The 21058-nt window shown below is 38.2% G+C and overlaps 1 pseudogene across 1 annotated transcript; it reads left to right on the top strand.

Moving 5' to 3' along the window:
• Positions 1–913: 913 nt before the first annotated feature.
• On the top strand, positions 914–19996 carry LOC144656424 (uncharacterized; annotated as a pseudogene). The gene is made up of 6 exons (XR_013571301.1): positions 914–1033; positions 1663–1716; positions 3362–3444; positions 4975–5867; positions 17262–17350; positions 17415–19996. The product of XR_013571301.1 is annotated as an uncharacterized LOC144656424 (transcript).
• Positions 19997–21058: the final 1062 nt, after the last annotated feature.

Consider the following 21058-nt stretch of genomic DNA (forward strand, 5'->3'; position numbering starts at 1 on the left):
AGACAATCTACAAAACCCTCCTAAAAAGGTTTCTTTCGAACGGAAATTTAATCACTGTTGATTTTGTGTTATTTAACTTTCGCTAACGAATGTCGAAGAAATAAAACCGGGAGATAAACTACAACAGGCATGTATGGGGTAAACAGGAACAGGCTCCATACCGAATTGAGAAGGTAGAGATATTAAAATGTACAAACATCAATGTGGCTATGAGCCACTGAACTCGGAAAATGAATTATGAAACAAAAATGGAAAACTGTCAACTCTGACAAATGAAGATTTCCCAGAGAGAATCATGTTAAACGTTCCACGCTTCAGTTTATTTCACTCAGTTCAATACATCAAAAAATCGAAGAAAAGAATCGCTTTAACACGTTGAAACTTTGGCACTCGGAGCTTACTCGATCCTACTTTGATACATACACATACATACATAAACTTTGTTTAAGTGTCAGGGTATTTAGCTAAATAGCTAATTAACAGGGACGGCGGAACATTTTTCCAGGTGGGGGGGCTGACTAGTGACTTGAAGTGGGGGGGCTTAAGAGACTCTTCTCTTAGTAAGTCTTTATTTTTTCGGAAAAAGTGTTATTTTTTCGGAAAAAGCCCCCCGGCTCCGCCGTCCCTGATTGAGGACACTAACATAAATATACAAATATAAAATATAAAAATACTAATACTAAATAGATATATAGATAGATAGTAGACATTACACAAATTTGTTTTTACAATTCTAATAAGTTAAAAAATGATTTCAAGATTACTGAGATTAGTTACACGTATTAATGCCTCGTCCCAGGCGAAGGTTAAGGTTAAGGTGGTAAGACGGGAAAACAGGGAGCGCGAGAGTTGATTGGTCGTTTCATTCCAGTGTTCCATTTGTCTTGTCCTCGGTTTGGGTTGTTGTTTAAAGTTCTGGCGAGCAGACTGGACTCTAGTACTTCAATGGCCGCGGACTGAAAAGACGACTGGGTACGAGACAGGCATGGAAGTCTTCTGCAGTTTACTGAAAGACTGTTTTGCTTCAATGGAGGTAAGAAAAAGTGGAAATATTGTGTTTAAGGGACAGTAGAGTAACAATTACTTGGTCTGCGATGGTTCCTCTTTGTATCATACTGAAATAGGGAGTGAAAAAACAAAACGGAATCCATCTGTTACTGATTTATATTATTTCCACCATTATGATTGTTCTTCAAATATTATGTCGACGTCCTATGTTGAATGACACGTGTATGTTTTTACAGAAAACAGCTGGAGAATCAATAAGAATCAAACGTTGATATTTGGAATTTACGCTCGGGAATAAACGTGAAATATTTCCCGGCATAGATGGTTGATCGAACGGTCGAAAATCGAACTCAATCGAACTTAATCCGTAGATTAAGTTCGGCAATCGAACGAAATCGAACACTGAACTTTGAGTGAGTTTGATTTCCGAAACAATCAAACTCAATCCATCAGAATTTTTCGATTGAGTTCGTCAACCAAACTTAATCAAACACAATTAAGAGGATTGCATTCGATTGTGCTCGTGCGTAAATAAATTGGCTCTGGTATACCTATACCATAGTTAGTAGAAACTATGCCTATACATGTACATACAAAGCAAGCCCCTCAAAAGCAGGTCTTTTTCATCCTTTTTTACTATTTACTTAATAACAGAAATCCCAGAACAGTTGAACAGTTAAAAGAACACAACAGAACAAATTACAAAAGGTATTTTAAGTATCTATCTAAGGGCCTGTTTACATGGAGGTGGGGGACTCCAGGTAGGTGAGGTAACCCGCCCAGCTGTGGTCGAAAATTAGCTTGCGTTTACTACAATCTTACCTACCCCGCCACCCCGGGGTGACCTTTTCACGAGGTTAGCACGTAAACAGACAAAATGGCTTCGAGATTTCTTTCTCACATTCCTTTCAGTGGTTTCATAGACTCAGTTACTGAACTTCGGAGTTGAATTTGTTTCTGAGAATATCGAAGGCCATACAATGACATATTTTCGTAAAGGGCAAGCCAGGTCAGCCTCGAAATAAATTCCATTGAAGTCGCAAGTCGCACTTCGTTTTGTAACGCAATCTTTTATATTTCCAGAGGATTTCTCTCATCTTCTGCTTTCGACTGATTAGTTGATTAGGCAAAGTAGTCGAAGCAGTTGTCGAAGTCATTGTTGTTTATAGTCAAAGCATGAGACTCGCTCAGGCCTACGCTAGATGCTTCACTTTCACTTTTAATTCTTCAAGCATCTTTTGCACTGTTGTTCCACATCGGGCAGATGAAGCTATAGGAAAAGCTTGCCGGGCTTGTAGCGGTATCTGAAGCCGTAAGCAGCCATATCTTGTGTGGTTTGCATTTGGCGCACATTCAGATTAAACATGAGTCAACCCAGGCCGTAGACGGGTAACCCACCTTGAAACGTTTACATGGCAAAACGTGACCCCGGCTGGGAGGGTTACCCTACCCGACAGGCTGGGCAACCCGCCTAGGCGAGGTTCCCCACCTATCATGTAAACGTGATCAAGAAAAAATGAGAGATTGTATGGAAAGGCGGGTTACCCCATCTAGGCGGGTTACCTCACCTACCCGGGGTCCCCCACCTCCATGTAAACAGGCCCTAATTTCTATCTATCTACATGTATCTATCATATTATTATTCCCACAGGGGGCCCATACAAGCGGTGTGACTGTTTGTATGTTCGAAATATAAAGAAATGTATGGAGATATTGAAAGGGGCTTATTATTGTAAACTTATTTCGAGTTGTGTCTACTTTTAAGGTATAACATTATAACATGAGTAACAGTCAACGCAAAACCCTCCAAAATGCCCAAATTCGCCATTTTGAGGCTCAAAAACGACAACAGCTGAGGTAGGTTTACGTTTATTTTGAGCTTAAAAGTAGACATTACTCGAAATAAGTTTACCATAATAAGACCCTTTCCATATCCCCATACATTTCTTTACATTTCGAACATATAAACAGTCACGCCGCTTGTATGGGAACTCTGTGGTATTCTGGGATTATTGTTAAGTACCATTTTCATTGTATTAAACTACAAGCAAATTACACATTTATAGGCCACAAGAAAGCAGCCAGTTCAAGTTGAAGGTGGCCTATTGTCCACACTAGTTTGCAATTCTGAATGCACAGCCTTTCTCACCTATTTTCTTTAAAACCTTGAAATCTTTGCCCTTCATCATGTCAAAGTGGCAATCCTGGTAGCCTTAAAGCTATCAACCCAGAGCACATCTGAAGGCACCTCTTCAGAATTTCTCCATTTACGAAAAACACATGCTACACTCCTGGCTGAAGTAATTTGAGCCTCCAAGAACTGGTTATAGATTACAGAATGTTTTTTTTTCAGTGAGTTCGGTTTGTTTGATGGAGTGGTTTTCAGGGAGGTCCTAAAATAAAACTACTTACAAGATTAAAAATCAAGTTAAAAAGGTAAAAATGTAAAATTACAAGTGTCTGTAATAGCAGTTGATAAAGTGCTGTAGAACTGACCCATGAAAGTATAAGGTCGAGAAATTACTGAAAACAGTTATCAGCCACCTTAATTCTATTTTGTAATAATTTTCAATGTCTTTCGTCTTCCTGACAATTATCTTTACGATATTTACAATATTTTAAAGGTTTTTACCAGTTTGTTTGCTATGCTAAAATGTGTTGAAATTGTGTTAACGAGTGTTTTTAAAAGATTCTGATTGGATAGTAGCTCCCACTGACTGTACTGGGTTAATAGTTTATATTGAACTCAAAACAGTACCATTTTGTTGCTGAGGAAACGAAACAAAATTGAAGTAAAATATATTCCTTTTTCCAAAAGAAACAGTGATTTTTATAGCCTATTCCAGAGTCAGAGGCAAAAAGCATTCCCTATTAAGCCACATATACCCATAGAGCCCATATATGGGAGTAGCTTCCCCTGGCTTATTTTTAACATACAACATCCTCCTCATAAAAATCTCAAAGCCCTAGTGTGTGTTTGGGGGATGAGGGATAATTTTCACCTTGCCTTGTGCATCACATTATACAGTATTTATACCTAATCGTACCTTTTTGGTACGCCTCGGCGGCATATCAGACGAGTTTGGTCGAGCCATGGTTCGTATTTTGGCGAGACGTAGTCGAGCCAAAATACCCATGGCGAGTCCAAACGAGCCTGATATGCCGCCGAAGCGTACCAAAAAGGTACTATTAGGTATTTACCGTACCCAAATTCAGCCAAAAATCTGGTGATATTAATCGCTCTGTTGAACCCATGCTTGCCAGGCACGTAGTGTAAATTGTGTTAACTTGCTTGTATTGATACTTTTTTGGTCTTCAACACTTTTATCAAGTTCCTCTTCTGACATTTTTTTTACTGTTTTGTTTGGAGTTTCATTCTCTAAATTCTCAAAATTAAAATTTAGCGAAAAATTTGAAAACTCCGACTCAACTGTTTCAATACTCGTCGGCAAACATCACGCTGCGAGCGTGCTCAAGTTTAGTTTTGGCGGGAAAGTTTTTCTCCATTTACGACCGGTAAACACCAGCTAAATTTAAATTACGAGGTTTTGTTTAATCGATAAAACCTCTTCAATTCATCGTACGCTAATGCTACTTTAATTGAAAATATATGGCTATGATATGGTGGCATATCAGGACAGTGACTTGATATCGTATGATATCAGGACAGTAGATCGCGCTTCTGATTGGCTACTTGCGAATTTGGGTACGGTAATCTTGCATATAATATGACAAGAGAATAAGTGGCTCCAGACAAAATCCATACCCACCCCACAGTGGGTTGCTGGAAATTCTAAGGGAGTGGGAGGGGGGTCTCAATAGCCAAAATTCTTAAACAAGAGTTTGAGACTCAATTGGAATTTACAGGGGGTGGGGACTTCAAATCAAAACTCCTTCTGTAAGGGAAGGGAGATGCGTGGATATTTTCTGGAACAACACACTAATGTTACTTTTTTGTGTTTTAAGGTCTGATATATGACATATGACCAGTGCTAAAGTAGATATACCTTGATGGCTAAAGATTTCACAAAGTGCAGCAAGAGTTTAACTCAAACTGGCAATCAGGAAGAACACGAAAGACCTCACACAGGAGAAAAGCCTTTTGAATGTTATCAGTGTGGCAAGTGTTATAATCGTGCAGGACATTTAAAGCAACATAATAGAACACACACAGGAGAGAAGCCTTTTGAATGTAACCAGTGTGGCAAGTGTTTTTATCAGGCAGGAGATTTAACAAGACATAAAAGAACTCACACAGGAGAGAAGCCTTTTAAATGTATCCAGTGTGGCAAATGTTTTAATCGTGAAGGAACCTTAAAGGAGCATAAAAGAACACACACAGGAGAGAAGCCTTTTGAATGTAACCAGTGTGACAAGTGTTTCAATCAGGCACGAGATTTAAAAAGACATAAAAGAAAACACACAGGAGAGAAGCCTTTTGAATGTAACCAGTGTGGCAAGTGTTTTAGCGTGTCAGGAAATTTAAAGCAACATCAAAGAACTCACACAGGAGAGAAGCCTTTTGAATGTAACCAGTGTGGCAAGTGTTTTACTCAGCCAGGAAACTTTAAGCAACATAAAAGAACACACACAGGAGAGAAGCCTTTTGAATGTAACCAGTGTGGCAAGTGTTTTAATTGTGTAGGAGCCTTAAAGGTGCATTTAAAAAGAATACACAAATCTGACAAGCCTTTTGAAGTTAATAAGCATGGCCAGTTTTATAATCAGAGTGAGGTTCTAAAGCAAGATAATGCAACATGCACCGCAGAAGTGACTTGTAGGATTGAGAAGCATGACAATGTCTTCAGCATTGCTGAACTTTTAAGTGAAATGAAAGAAATCAAACAGGACAAATTATAGTATTACTGTGTCATCTGACCAGCATTTTCACATAGTGACCACTTTTTTGTTAAACGTTTCTATAAATAATTATCAAGGGGAATTTTAAAACACCTTTTGTGCATGCTTAATGCAGAAAAACGTTGACATGTGTTTTTGCTATGTAGCTCTGCGTGGGTTATTCCAAAAAAACTTCAGATTCCACTACCCTAATGGTGACAATATTTTTCTTGCTCAGTCCCAGTTCCTGCTTGGATATCCTTACCAGTTGATTCCCCTTCTCCTTCTGCCAGGATTTCCATATTTCTTTTGAGCCTGCAAATTAATATTACCTTAACATTTGGCTTTTTCTCCAAGAATTTTACAGAACCAGTGATAAACATGTTAACTAAGAATGTATGAGGTAACAAATGTATAATTTAAAAGAGAGTGGTGCGGGATTGTGGAGAATTAAATCAGTGGATAAAAGAACGAGGCATATAACAAATGTGCTGTTTTGTCATTCTTTTGTTATTTAATGAGTTGCAAATGAGCTTGAGCTGTTTTTCTGCAATCCCGCACCTTAGAGGTTTTAAAAGATATCAAGTTTTAAATGAAAGAGCTTGTAAGACAAATTATTCAAAAGAAAAACATTGAAGTTAGGGTTGGATATTCATCCGCTATCCCAGATTCCCAGACACCACATAAAGATCCCCCCCCCCCCCCCCACCCACACTTGAAAATCTCAAACAACATTAGTCTGGCAACAGGAGTGTGGAATTTTTCTAGAATAACCCAAGAGCATGCATCTTGGGCCAGGAGGGGGGGGGGGGGAGACTCCCATAAAAAAATGACAAGAACAATGTCTGCTTCTGGTATAACAATATATATTAATTTTTATTATATAAACCCCAATTAAATGCCAGGTGAGCTTTTGTGTGAAAACATCATATCTTCACACATGAGAATTGCATGTTATCCTCTCACATGAAAAGATTTTGTATCTTGGCGTGGCCATGTAATATCCTCCATCCGGAGCCCATGGGCTCCTGCCTCTATTTAGTACATTATCATACGGTATATTTATCCTATAAAACTATATTTCTTTAATATTTCTATTATTCAGTTTTTAAGCGATGACGTCAAAAATTGCTTATTGCCATCGCACGATGGGTTCTTTTATTCCGTCGCGATCGAACAGAAATCAAGTTTAACTTAACAAGAAATCGCCGCGTAGAACACGAAAGCAAAATACTCCCGTGCAGTCAGAATGGAACATTACAATGTATAAATGAAAGAGATTAATTGTGAATAATGGGATCTATTAAATTTAGTAGACAGAAATTTCTAATTCTTATAATTTAAAGGGCCGCTGTGAGCAAGAGACCGTTTGACCTTTTTTTAAAAGCTTACTCGCGCGTATCGTATGTCGTTTATCAGATGTCACACTATAATATAACGCAATCTCTGTTGAGACAATAGGGAAATCTAAAAAGAAAAATTAAAAATATAAAATAAAATATAACTGTTGTTCAATTGAGCAAATCTACAAAGAAAATGTATTATTGCATCCTTTGCCTGTGAATTTATAAGTACTGTATTTATTTAAATTGAATCAGATCCTAACTATGCTATTTATACAATCACTAACATTGCTTCTTATGTTTGAAAAATGTAAGCTGCAGTTGGATAACAGTCTTTTTCACGCACAAGGTGTCAGCTACTTTTATTTACGATAAGTTTTTGACAGATTTCCTCAAAATTATGTAAGACCCTTTGTGAAACGTCATCGTTTCTGCATGCATTTGCGTGCCATTTTTTTTTTTTATTTTAGAGTCAATGCCTCCAAGGTAAAAATTATTTTTTTCCAGGGGGAACTAAGTAGTCATCAATCGGTCAATTTGTTAAATTATATATGTAGTTCCCCTGGCAGTCAGTACATTTTACCCAAACCTCACGTAAGCATTTTTAGAATATTCTCCTCATCCCTGTGCATAAGGAACTATTCAGTTAGTATACTTAAACAACCACAATTAAATTTGTTTTCTTCACACATCTGTACTAAATAAGAATACTATGCGATAATATATAATAATTTATAAATATGCCCTGATCACTAATTAAGGGATGCTAGAAGAAGCTAGTGAATACTGGAAGAGGACACTACAGTATTTCCAGAAAGTAAATTAAAAAATGTTGGTTTTTAGTGTAGTATTTGTAAACAACTCCTACCGCTAAGGCTGGTTCTGATATAATCGTCCCAATCGTTTTTATCACCGCTGTCACCATGATTCTCTAGATAAGATTGTCTTTTAATACCAACAAAAATCCTTACTTAAACCAATTACCACCCAAAAAATACTTGCCAAATTTTCCTACCCAAAAGAATTTCAGAATAGAAAACTCCTGTTTACCTAGCATCTTTGTGCCTCGTGGCACATAAGGCCTCCACAGAATGCCTCCAATTTTCTCTGTTGGCTGCAGCAGCTCTTGCCTCACCCCATGTACGCCATCCCGCACTGTTCCTCTCTCTCTCGACTGTTCTTCGCCAGGTGGTCTTAGGCCTTCCTCTCCTCCTTTTTCCTTCAGGTGTCCATGATAGGGCTATGTTGGTATGGCTGTTTCTGTTTTGTCGCAGGATATGCCCTATCATCCTCCATCTTCTCATCTTAACCTCTTCACTTAGCAACCTCGTCTCTGCCTTCTCAAGGAGCTCCCTAGTGCTAACGTGATCTTGCCAGTTTATTTTGAGAATCCTCCTGAGGCATTTGTTGTGAAACACATCTATTCGTTGGTCATCTCCCATGTTCATCTTCCCTGTCTCACATCCATACAGTAGCACCGGTACGACTAAGGTTTTAAACAGTCTAAGCTTGGTCCTCTTCGTGATGCTCTTTGAGTTCCATATTCTTTTGAGTCTGGCAAATGTGCCTCTCGCCTTGGACAGCCTGTTTTTCAGATCTTTCATTCCTCCTCCCTCCTTACAAATGATAGCTCCCAGATAATTAAACTCCTCAACTTCGTCGATATCATGCCCATCTACTGCAACCTTCTCCTGACTCTTCCCGTTAATCCTCATCACTTTTGTCTTTCCCTTGTTGATTTTCAGCCCGACCCGTGTTGCTTCCTCATTCATTTTAGTAGTTTAGTAGTCTTGTTCTGTATATGCTGTTTAGTAGAAGACAAAAGCGCCACATCATCTGCAAAATCTAGATCATCAAGCTTAGATGTAAAGTTCCACCTGATTCCGTTTTCTCCTTTTCCTACAGTTCTGCTCATAATCCAATCCATAGCCATTAAGAAGAGAAATCCAGACATATTGCATCCTTGTTTGACGCCTGTTTTGATGTTGAACCACTCACAAGCTTCTGCCTGATCTTCTACAGCGCAATTGAAGTCCTCATAGAACACTTTTACCATTCTTACTATCTTGTCCGGAATTCCGTACTTCTGCATAATTAACCATAGACTTTCACGGTGGATAGAATCAAATGCTTTTTCAAAGTCTATGAAGTTAATATATATTAACTTGCCTGCCACTCGTTTGCTTGTTCAACGATGTTCCTTAATATGAAAATCTGTTCTGTTGTTCCTCTGCCTTTTCTATATCCTGCTTGTTCATTCCTCAGTCTGATATCAACTCCATTCCGTATTCTATCAATCACGATCCGTCCAAGTATTTTGCCGACTACTGAAAGTAGAGTAATTCCCCTCCAGTTCTTACATTCTTTGAGGTTTCCCTTCTTTGGCAATTTGATGATTAACCCTGTTTTCCATTTGTCCGGGATCTTTTCATGTTTCCATACTTTCTCCAGTAGCTGATGTACTTTCGCTGCCGAGAGCTCCTTGTGCGCCTTTAACAATTCAGCCGTGATGGAGTCGACGCCTGGAGATTTCCCATTCTTTAAACGCTCAATTGCTGCTTTTATCTCGCCGATTGTTGGCTCAGTGATCACGATTTCTTCAATCAATCCACCTAGCTCGAACTCGCTTTCATCTTCTATTGTTATAGGGTCTGTTGGTTCTTCTCTGTTCAGTACTTCTCTAAAGTGCTCTGTCCATCTTGCCTGCTTCTTGCCGCTCACGAGATTGCCGCTCTTATCAAGGATGGCTGTGCTGCTCTTAGACCTTTCGTTGCATAGCACTTTTGTCGATCCATATAACGTTCTCATGTGTTGTTTTCTTGCAGCATCCTCTGCTTCACTTGCTATGCCATCCATCCACTTCCTTTTATCACTCCTTATGCTCCTTTTTACTTCTTTACTCTTTTCCTTGTATTCTGTTCTTAGTCGTTTCTTGATCCTCTCTGAACGAGTACTTAGAATCTTCTTGTTTATCTCTTCTCTTTGGTCAACAAGCGCCCACGATTCTTCTGTTATCCATGGCTTTCTTTTTTTCCTAGGACGGCCTAATACTTCATCTGCTGTCTTCGTGTATGCTTCTTCCATTATATGAAACTCCTTTTCTCTCTCGTCCTCCTCCTCTCCCTCCAGTGACTCTTCTTCTAATGCCTGATATCTATTCTGCAAAGTGATCTTAAAGGTTTCCAAAACGTTCTTTTCTTTCAATTTGTTGGTGTCATACCTTGTCCGTATACTTCCCTGTTCTTTGGATTGCTGTTTTCTTAGTCTTAGCTTCACTTTCATGCATACAAGATGGTGATCGCTTCCAATGTCTGCTGATCATTAGACTCTGGCCATGGTGTCAATTACTGACTTACGAAACTTCTTGTTTATCAGCACATGGTCTATTTGATTTCTTTGATCATCCCCATCACTTAAAATCCCATATACCCCCTTAGGGGCTAGGCTCAGATAAATTCCAAATTGTTCTCTGGTTTGATATGGTCAATAGCTTTGAACTTGTTTGTTTATTTATTTAGTTTTCCGTGTTTGTTTTTCGTGCTTTTTAAAGGGTTCAGCTTTCGATCGATTCATTCCAATATTCCGTTAGTCCTGTCCTCGGTTTTTATATATTGTGTCCCTTTCCAGTTGTTGCGAGTAGACTGGGCTCTAGTTCTTCAATGGCCGCTTTCAGATCGTGTCGAAGTCTTTCGCACCGTTCGCAGTTTACTTATAGACTGTTTTGCTTCAGTAGAGGTAAGAAAAAGTGGAAATATTGTGTTTATTAAGCGAAAGAAGAGTGATAATTAATCAGTCTTCGAGGAATCCTGTCTGTATCATGCCGAATTGAGTAGAAAAACAACCGACTTCATTCACAGGTTTATATTTACCTGAGGAATCAATCGTCCTATTCTCGGGTCCACACATAATCTGCTGTTTTTTCCAATATGATATTGGGCTAAACTACAGAATACAGGGCCACTTTTCTAGCTATACTAATTTAGGTGGCTCGGCGGCTCGGTAGTCAAATACAAGATCTATTTTTTTTTTTTTTAAATAATGCAGTTTATTTATTAAAACTGACGTTACACTACATTGCAATACATAGCTTATTTAAAATTACAATACAAAGCTTACTTACAAAGAATAATTTACGTTAAACAATACAAGATCTATTACTTTAGTGGCTCGGCGGCTCGACAGTCACATTCAAGATCTACTTAGTTCGATTAATCGAACTCAATCGAACTTAATCGAACCCAATCGCGTTGGTTGGGTTCGATTGCGTTCGGTAATCGAACACAATCAACTCTCACAAAAAAGTTTGAGCAATCGAACCCAATCGAATGTTCGATTGCATTTGATTGGGCTCGATAAGTTCAATTGAGTTTGATTAGGTTCGATTGCCTTCGAATTGTGTCTGGATAATGATTGAAATAAAAAGGATGTTCGACTGTGGACTCACGGTTGGATTACGTTCGACTGAAATGGGGGTATGCAGTGTGAAAAGAGTCACAAGTTTTGTTCCAGTTTATTGTATTTTGCTTGGGTTAAAGCGTGCACAGCTGGCGGTTTTTGTTGGGTAGCGCAAGCGTTCAGCAAAGCCACTAAAACCAACCGCAAAGTCGCGAGGGGAATGGGAGGAGGCGAGTCTGCAATAACCCCGCATGTCTGCTTTCGAACAAAATTCCGGCTACAAAGGCTACTCAGGTTGTTAAAGACTCGAATTTCTGTGAAGTAAGATTAATTTTCTACTATCTGTTGAACTTTATTTTCCGTGATTTTTACAGTCCTTTTATACTTTCATTTGTAAATTCAATTAACAAGTTACTGTAATACTTTCAAGTAATACTTTTATTTGTAGCTATTGTTAAAACAGACTGTTCAAAAAACTGGTGGTATTCGGGGTGAAAATTAGATTTTTCGATTGTGTTCGATTAGGTTCGATTGGGTTCAACTAGTTCGGAAATAGAACGCAGTCAAACTCTCTCACATTTTTTTGCGTTGGATTGTGTTCGATCATCAAACTAATCGAACCCAATCGTTCAATTAAGTTTGATTGAGTTCGATTACCAAACAGTTCGAGTAGTTTTGTCGGGATAAGTAGGAACTGCAAAACTACCTCGCCACTGATCATGGGCAAGTAGATCACTCTATTTAAGCCAGGTGTAGTCAATCGATAGAAATCGATATCGGAAATGAATCGATACAGTCTGGTTACTAATAAATATGACAATTTTTATTGTTTTCAGTAGAATTCATGCACTGTTTCATATTTAAAGTGCCTATGAAGTAAAAAATAATTGCTGCTTATTTTGAAGGCTTTTCAAAAAAAGAGAATGATGTTTTCCTTTTTGAAATATCTTCTTTCATTTTAGAGATATTTACGTTTTTGTATTATACAAATGAGGAAAGTGATGACGTCATTAATCGTTCCACAAAAAGATAAAACACTGAATCAAGAGTTTCTCTAGAAATGTTTGAGCAGTGTTCTTCAAACTTTGCACCATAAATGCACCTTACACAAGTTTGAATGTCAGTGTCAGAATCCCTGAAATTCTATTTTAGGGCATTCTGGTAGAATTTTTGTACTGTTGTAGATGTAGTCTCTGCAGTTTAAAGGGATACCAATAGTTGGTGGTTTTGAGTTAATGATATTTGGTACAAAGCAAAGTAGGGGGTGCGGGGCGATATTTCCCCCTGGGAAAATTTGGATTTTTAGAAACTCAGAAATACTATTTTAGGGATTCTGGTGGAATATTTGTACCATTGTAGATGTAGTCTCTGCAGTTTAAAGGGATACCAATAGTTGGTGGTTTTGAGTTAATGATGTTTGTACAAAGCAAAGTAGGGGGTGCGGGGCGATATTTCCCCCTGGGAAAATTTGGATTTTTAGAAACTCAGAAATACTATTTTAGGGATTCTGGTGGAATATTTGTATCATTGTAGATGTAGTCTCTGCAGTTTAAAGGGATAATAATAGTTGGTGGTTTTGAGTTAATGATGTTAGGTACGTAACAAAGTAGGGGGGTCTGGGGGGATGTTCCCCTGGGAAAATTTAGATTTTTAGAACCTCAGAAACACTGTTTTAGGCATTCTGATAGAATTTTTGTGCTATTATAGATGCCGTTAAATGAATAATCTAACCATGACCCACCCCATATGCAGTGCATTATTTTTCCTGACCCACCCTTTTTGACATGTTCAAAAATAGTGACTCACTGCCAATTTTTCATAGCCCACCCCCCCCCTCCCCCACTATACTTTATGACTGCTCCCTGATATACTTGACAAGTTAAAAGAGACTTTTCTTCGTTCTATACTTATGAACTTATAGGGATCAAGTTTGGTGGCTAATTTGTGAAAGGAATGCTTTTTCTGACTTGAAATGCCCGTTTCGAGAATGTATACTAAATAATTATGTGATGCATGATTAATTGTCTAAAAATACACAATAATCCATGATTTAAAGAAAAACAGGCTTGTGATTAGTGATTGGAATCCCCCTTTACCACTCCAGATTTAACTCCCCCTCAAAAATGTCAAAGCCATTGTGAGTGTTTGGCAAAGGTAAAAGTCTGCCTTAATAGCCTAGTTGCCCATCAGGCCAGAGGTTATCCTCGTTCATTAGCAGGAAGCAACTAGGAGTATTTCCACTCCCATCTTGATGGGGTGCTTTTCCATCGCAGGGTAACCCCCCCCCCCTCTCAGGTACCCATTTACACACCTGGGTGGAGAGAGGCGCTATGAGAGTATGTCGCTCAAACCAGAGTTTAGCATGCTAACCATTAGGCCACAACATCTAATGTGTGTGCGGGGCTGGGGGGGGGGGGGGGGGGAAGGAATAGTTTTCTCCTTGCCATATGCATTAAAGCAGATATTTTAATGGAAACCTTGCTGCTAACAAAAAGGATCCTCGAATGAACTAAATTCTTATCATCACAAGAGGAAAACTATTGCTCATATCGAAATTGGTGATAACAAGATAAGTTCTGCAGCTGACATGGCAGAGGCCTTTAATCATCATTTTGCGAAAATTGGCCATGATTTGGCAAGAGGAATACCTCTGGTAAATACCCAACCAGAAAGCTTTCTCACCTCTGCTAACAAGACCTTTACTTTCGGCAGTTGCTGTACGAGTGAAGTCCTGAAATTACTTGAAAAACTAGAAGTTAATAGGGCGACTGGCCTGGACAATTTACCATCCAAGTTTCTCAAATAAGCGGCCAATATTCTTGCACCATCAAGGGAAGAAAAAAAGGGAGCAAGACAGGATGTTAATACCGACCGATGTCGATTATTCCTGCTGTTGCTAAGATTTTTGAAAGAATAATATACAATCAACTTTATGAGTATCTTAACGTAAACGATCTTCTAGCTAACTGTCAATCCGGCTTTAGATCCATACATAGCACCCTCACATCCTTGCTTGAAGCTACTAACAGCTGGTCTGTTAATATAGACAACGGTTTTATTAATGGTGTGGTATTTATAGATTTGAAAAAGGCTTTTGACACAATAGAGCACAAGATTCTTTTGCCAAAGTTAGCTTGCTATGGAGTTGATCAAAAGTCTCTAAGGTAGTTTGACTCTTATCTCAGTGACCGACAACAAAAGTGTCGAGTTAATGGTGAGCTATCTGGCACACGCCCTGTTACCTGTGGCGTCCATGCCACAGGGAAGCTTAATTGGGCCTCTCCTTTTCTTGATATATATCAATGATTTGCCGAATTGTCTGAGTAAAGCCTCCCCTCAGATGTATGCTGATGACACAAGCATTAGCATTGCCGCCAATTGCTTACCCGAACTAGAACATTCAATAAATGACGAACTTGTCAACCTTCACGAATGGCTGACGGTAAATAACTTAAGTTTAAATATTGCTAAAACCGAGCTTATGTTTATTGACTCGCGTCAGAGGCTTTCAAATACCGCCGACCATTCAATAAACAGACATGTAGAAGGCCAACAGATTAAGGTGATTCCACTGAATTTTAAGGAGTATTAAAAATTTTCTGAAACTTGGTCCAGGTTACAATTATGTTATAAGCATGAAAAAAATGAAATAAAAAATGGGGGTCACCGCGCTAGTTTTTGTGTCAAATGGATGGGCATTATAGTAAATATACGACCCGCGAGTTATATATTAGGAACCCTAGTAATCCGAATGGGGAGCTATTGTTTCTAGAAAAAAATTATTTTTGCATTAAAGTATTAGTCTAGTTCAACAAAATAGACTTTGATCTTATATTAAAAACTATTCTTATTGTACAGGAATTAAGATAATAAAAGAAATTAAAGATTTTGCTTTGTGCGCACGTTAACGGCACTACCTTAAAACGTGTTTTTTACGGCATTAAAATTAAAATATCTCAATGTAGAATTTTAAACTTTTCTTTAAATCGCGATATATTGTAGACCACCGTATGACATTTAAATTAATGCATTAAAAAATGGGGGTCACCGTGCTCGTTTAAGAGAAAACGACCATTTATTTTCCTACCGAGCTTACCCTGAAGGGAATCTCGTAGTGTTCTGTGTGCGCGCGCGCTCGTGCACCCGCTTAATGACGCGAAAACTTATGCGCAGCAAGGATGCGCAATGTAATTCCGTGGAATCACCTTAATAGAGTTTGCCACACTAAATCCCTGGGAATCTACATTGACCAACATTTGTCATGGACCAAACATGTTAATGAGATTGCTAGGGTTTTTTCCTCTGGTATAGGTGCTCTTAAAAGGCTGAGGCCATTCATTTGCGAAGATTCAGCTATTTTGCTATATAGAGCTCTCATTGAACCGTATTTCGACTATTGCTGTCCTGTGTGGGATGGTCTCAGCAATGAACTAACTGATAAATTGCAAAAGTTACAGAATCGCGCCATAAGGATCATTACGCAGAAGTCGGATTTCTATTCTAGTGCTACCGCCCTCCGATCAAAGCTACATGTAGGATGGGATACCCTCTATACCAGAAGTGAAAAGCATAAAGCGAAACTAATGTTTACAACTATCAATAAACAAGTTCCGGAGTACTTACAAGACCTATTCAAATCATTCAGCACAGAATATAATCTTAGAGACAAGGCAAATACCGTAAGTTAGCTCTACCTAAGCCCCGTACTGATTTTTTAAAACAAAGTTTCTGTTACAGTGGGGCACAGTTGTGGAATAGCCACGATGCTAGAGCTGCTAGATCTTTTAGCCACTTTAAAAGTCTTATCAATTTCCTGATGTCTCCCTCGTGCTCCCACACGGCAAACATGTAAATCAGATTTTTTATTGTGTTTTAATCCGTTCTTGTAACTGATGTTTTTACCGTGTCTAAATAAAGTATATTTGTGTGTGTATGCATAATATGACAATAGAATATGTTGCTCTAGACTATGTTCATTGTCATGGGGGGAAGGGGGAGGAATAGTTTTTTCCTTGCCTTATGCATTGCATTATATTCTTGCAAATAATATGACAATAGAATATGTTGCTACAGAATATGTTCATAACCACCCACTTTCCAAGGGGTACAAGGTGCTCAAAAATCAAATATAAGGGAAAGAACCGTGTGATGCTTAACTGGAATTTCCAGAGAAATGGAGTTTTTTTTAAAACCATAAAATCTTACATGCAGGAAGTATGGAAAGTATACTCATAAATTTCAATTTTCTAAAAGTCGTTCACTTCTCATTTTGGGCTATAAGCACATCTATCATTAATATCTATCATTATTCCGCTCATTATTCGACGTGGATAAGACATGGGAAAAGATTGTGCCTGGGGCAATGAGCAGCTGGGTTAAAATAGACTATAGCTGTGTTTTACATCGCCAAAGGGGAAGTGGGATGATTGAAAATTCACCCAAACTTTCCAGCTTTCGTAACTATTTTGAAATGACAAGAATCTCTACAAAGGGACATTTAGATACAGAGATTATGCCAAGTTTCTTGCCCCTGAGTGGGGGATAGGCCAGCGGAGATTATGCACCTGGTAATAAAGGATTACATAACGCAACTCTCTATAAACAAACATGGTTACGTAATCCACACGCTTTTGAATTCTGTGTCATAACTATGAATAAGAATAATTTTTGAAACAGCACACTGATATTATTGTTCTTTTGTGTTTTGAGGTCGGGGAATGACATATTACCAGCTGAACTCTCTGTAAAGTACAAGTACTTTGTTGGTAAAAGATTACACAAAGTGCAGCAAGAGTTCCACTCAAACTAGCAATAAGGAAGAACATGCCTGAATAATACAAACTTACACAGGAGAGATGCCTTTTTTATGTAACCAGTGTGGCAAGTGTTTTAATCGTAAAGGAAATTTAAAGCAACACGAAATAACTCACACACATGAGAAGCCCTTTGAATGTAACCAGTGTGGTAAGTGGTTTAATCAGGCAGGACATTTAAAGGAACATAAAAGAACACACACAGGAGAGAAACCTTTTGAATGTAACCAGTGTGGCAAGTGTTTTAATAATGAAGGAAATTTAAAGCAACATAAAAGAACACACACAGGAGAGAAACCTTTTGAATGTAACCAGTGTGGCAAATGTTTTAGTCATAAAGAAAATCTAACGAAACATAAGAGAACTCATACAGGAGGGAAGCCATTTGAATGTAGCCAGTGTGGCAAGTGTTTTAAACAGGCAGAACATTTAAAGAAGACATAAAAGAACACACACAGGAGACAAGCCCTTTAAATGTAACCAGTGTGGCAAATGTTTTAATCGTGAAGGAACCTTAAAGGAGCATAAAAGAACACACACAGGAGAGAAGCCTTTTGAATGTAACCAGTGTGACAAGTGTTTCAATCAGGCACGAGATTTAAAAAGACATAAAAGAAAACACACAGGAGAGAAGCCTTTTGAATGTAACCAGTGTGGCAAGTGTTTTAGCGTGTCAGGAAATTTAAAGCAACACGAAAGAACCCACACAGGAGAGAAGCCTTTTGAATGTAACCAGTGTGGCAAGTGTTTTAATCAGGCAGGACATTTAAAGGAACATAAAAGAACACACACAGGAGAGAAACCTTTTGAATGTAACCAGTGTGGCAAGTGTTTTAATAATGAAGGAAATTTAAAGCAACATAAAAGAACACACACAGGAGAGAAGCCATTTGAATGTAACCAGTGTGGCAAATGTTTTAATCATAAAGAAAATCTAAAGAAACATAAGAGAACTCATACAGGAGGGAAGCCATTTGAATGTAGCCAGTGTGGCAAGTGTTTTAATCAGGCAGAACATTTAAAGAAGCATAAAAGAACACACACAGGAGAGAAGCCCTTTAAATGTAACCAGTGTGGCAAGTGTTTTAATCGTGAAGAAAATTTAAAGCAACATAAAAGAACACACACAGGAGAGAAACCTTTTGAATGTAACCAGTGTGGCAAGTGTTTTAATCAGGCAGGACATTTAAAGAAGCATAAAAGAACACATACAGGAGAAAAGCCCTTTAAATGTAACCAGTGTGGCAAGTGTTTCACTCAGGCAGGGAATTTAAAGGTACATGAAAGAACTCACACTCATGAGAAGCCTTTTGAATGCATTCAGTGTGGCAAGTGTTTTAGTCTAGCAGGACATCTAAAGCAGCGTAAAAGAATTCACACAGGAGAGAAGCCTTTTGAATGTAACCAGTGTGGCAAGTGTTTTAATCAAGCAGGAAGTTTAAATCAACATAAAAGAACTCACACAGGAGAGAAGCCTTTTAATTTAGCAGAAGACCTAATACACAAAGGTAACAAGCCTTATGAAGTTAATCAGCATGACCAGTGTTATAATGGGAAAGAGGTCCTAAAGCAAGATGAAGCAAGATGCAGCACAGTAGGGACTTGTAAGAATGAGGAGCATGACAGTGCCTTCAGTATCGCTGAATTTTTAAGTGACCTGAAAGAAATCAAACAGGAAAACCCATAATACTACTATGTGTCATCTGACCAGTCTTTTTACCTAGTGACAACAGTTAATTTTGTTAAAAATGGTAAAATTATCAAGGAAAATCTCAAGACACCTATTCTGCATCCATTATGCAGAACAACTTTGTCAGGAGTTTTAGCCATGAAGTTCTGATTGGGTTATATGTGGGTTATTCTAGAATCAATGCCTCCAAGAGAAAAAGTTAAATTTTTTGCCAGGGGTGACTAAGTGGCCATCAATCTGTCAATTTTTAAAATTATATTTTTAGTTCCCCAGGCACTAAGTACATTTTACCTTAATTTCATGTAAGCATACTTGAAAATATCCTCCTGATCTCTGTGCATATGGAGCTATCAGTACTGCTTATAACAACCACAATAAAATTTGTTTTCTTCTCACAACTGTTAGTGAGAGTACTATGTGAGAATATGTAATATAAGAAGTTAGTGAACACATAATAATAATAATAATAATAATAATAATAATAATAATAATAATAATAATAATAATAATAATAATAATAATAATAATAACTTATTTAACCACGGTAAAAAGTTTAAAGCTAAAAAGCTTGTGGGGCTGTGTACAAATAAAAATGTAAAAATACAAGTAAAATAATATCCTTAAAATGTTACAAACAAGAAGCTTGAGAAGCTTAAAATCGGGCGGTTAATAATGAACTATCTGCTTTGACTTGAAAGGCAGGACAGTACAGTAAAAATCACTGGAAAAGCAGTCACTTAAGTAACACCCAGTCGGAGGTTTGCGTAAGTCACACAGTCAGCATGAGCTGTATTAGTGTGTAGAACATAATATCTGGAATGTTTTCAAGATTGCATTATCACTTAATGACATAATGGTCTCAATTTATAAATGTATCTCGCACAATACAAATAAACGATTGAACTAGACGACTAGAAAATATAAATTTTTAACACTTAGCAAAGTGCAGCCTTTTCGCAATACTTAATAAGGCGGGGTTTTACCTGAAGGCCATTTTTCCAACGCTTTAGGTGGCTGACGCATTTCGGTATTTTCCAGCCCTTACACTTTGATGGAACAGTACTACAACTCTTTATCAGGTAACAACTATCGTCAGGAAAATGATCACAACTTGTTGACCAATGATTAGGTATTTGTTTCATACCATTTCTGTTATAGCAACTGATGAAGAATAGCAGTACTGACCCAAAGTGTAAGGGCTGGAAAACACTGAAAACCATCTCAGCCGCGTTTCAAGGAATCCGAAAAAGCTTTACTTATCCAATATATCTTTGTTTTGCAGTATTTTGTTAATTTTTGGGCGACTTTTGGGGATGTCTGGGAGGCGATTGTTTTTCTCAAAGGATTAGTAAAATTTAGACAAATAGGAAATATTGGAGATTTAATGTGATTTTAAAATTAGAATTTGAAGTTAAAAATTGGTGGACGGACACCAAACAGTCCCCTGACAACCTGGAGTGCTCTTGCGTGGGGGTCAACTGTTTAGTGATGTTTCCATTTTTTTCTTCAATCCCTTCTTTAAATCTCTTAAAATTTCATTCAAATTCAGGTAGAACCCCACCTTAAGTTTTGTTCTTGTGAGATAACCAAGCATAGATTTTAATTCTCCCTCCCTTTCCCTCTCCTTAGCCTTTCACCCCCACCTGTCTCTCCCTTTCTACTCCCATCCTTTCACCTCCCTCCCCTCTCCTGCAGTCTTTTACTCCACCCTATCCCATCGCGCTTTCTACTCCAATTACCTCCCCCCTCACCAGCGTTTTGGGGGAGGGAACAAAGGGGAGGTTGGAGTTGCGTCAACAAAGCGGAGGTTTTTGGGTGACCGTTACACAGTAGTCCGAGGTCTGAATATGTCACGCAGTTTGCGTAAGCTCTAGAAGTCATCTTCTTTTTAACACACACGCCTATAGGCAAGCTCCAGCTTAGGTTTGAAAATGTATATTGCGTTCCAAATCTTGAACAAAATCAGCTTA

The sequence above is a fragment of the Oculina patagonica genome, chromosome 6 (assembly GCF_052425735.1).
Source record: "Oculina patagonica isolate OP01 chromosome 6, crgOcupat, whole genome shotgun sequence".
In the NCBI taxonomy this organism is placed as follows: Eukaryota; Metazoa; Cnidaria; class Anthozoa; order Scleractinia; family Oculinidae; genus Oculina; species Oculina patagonica.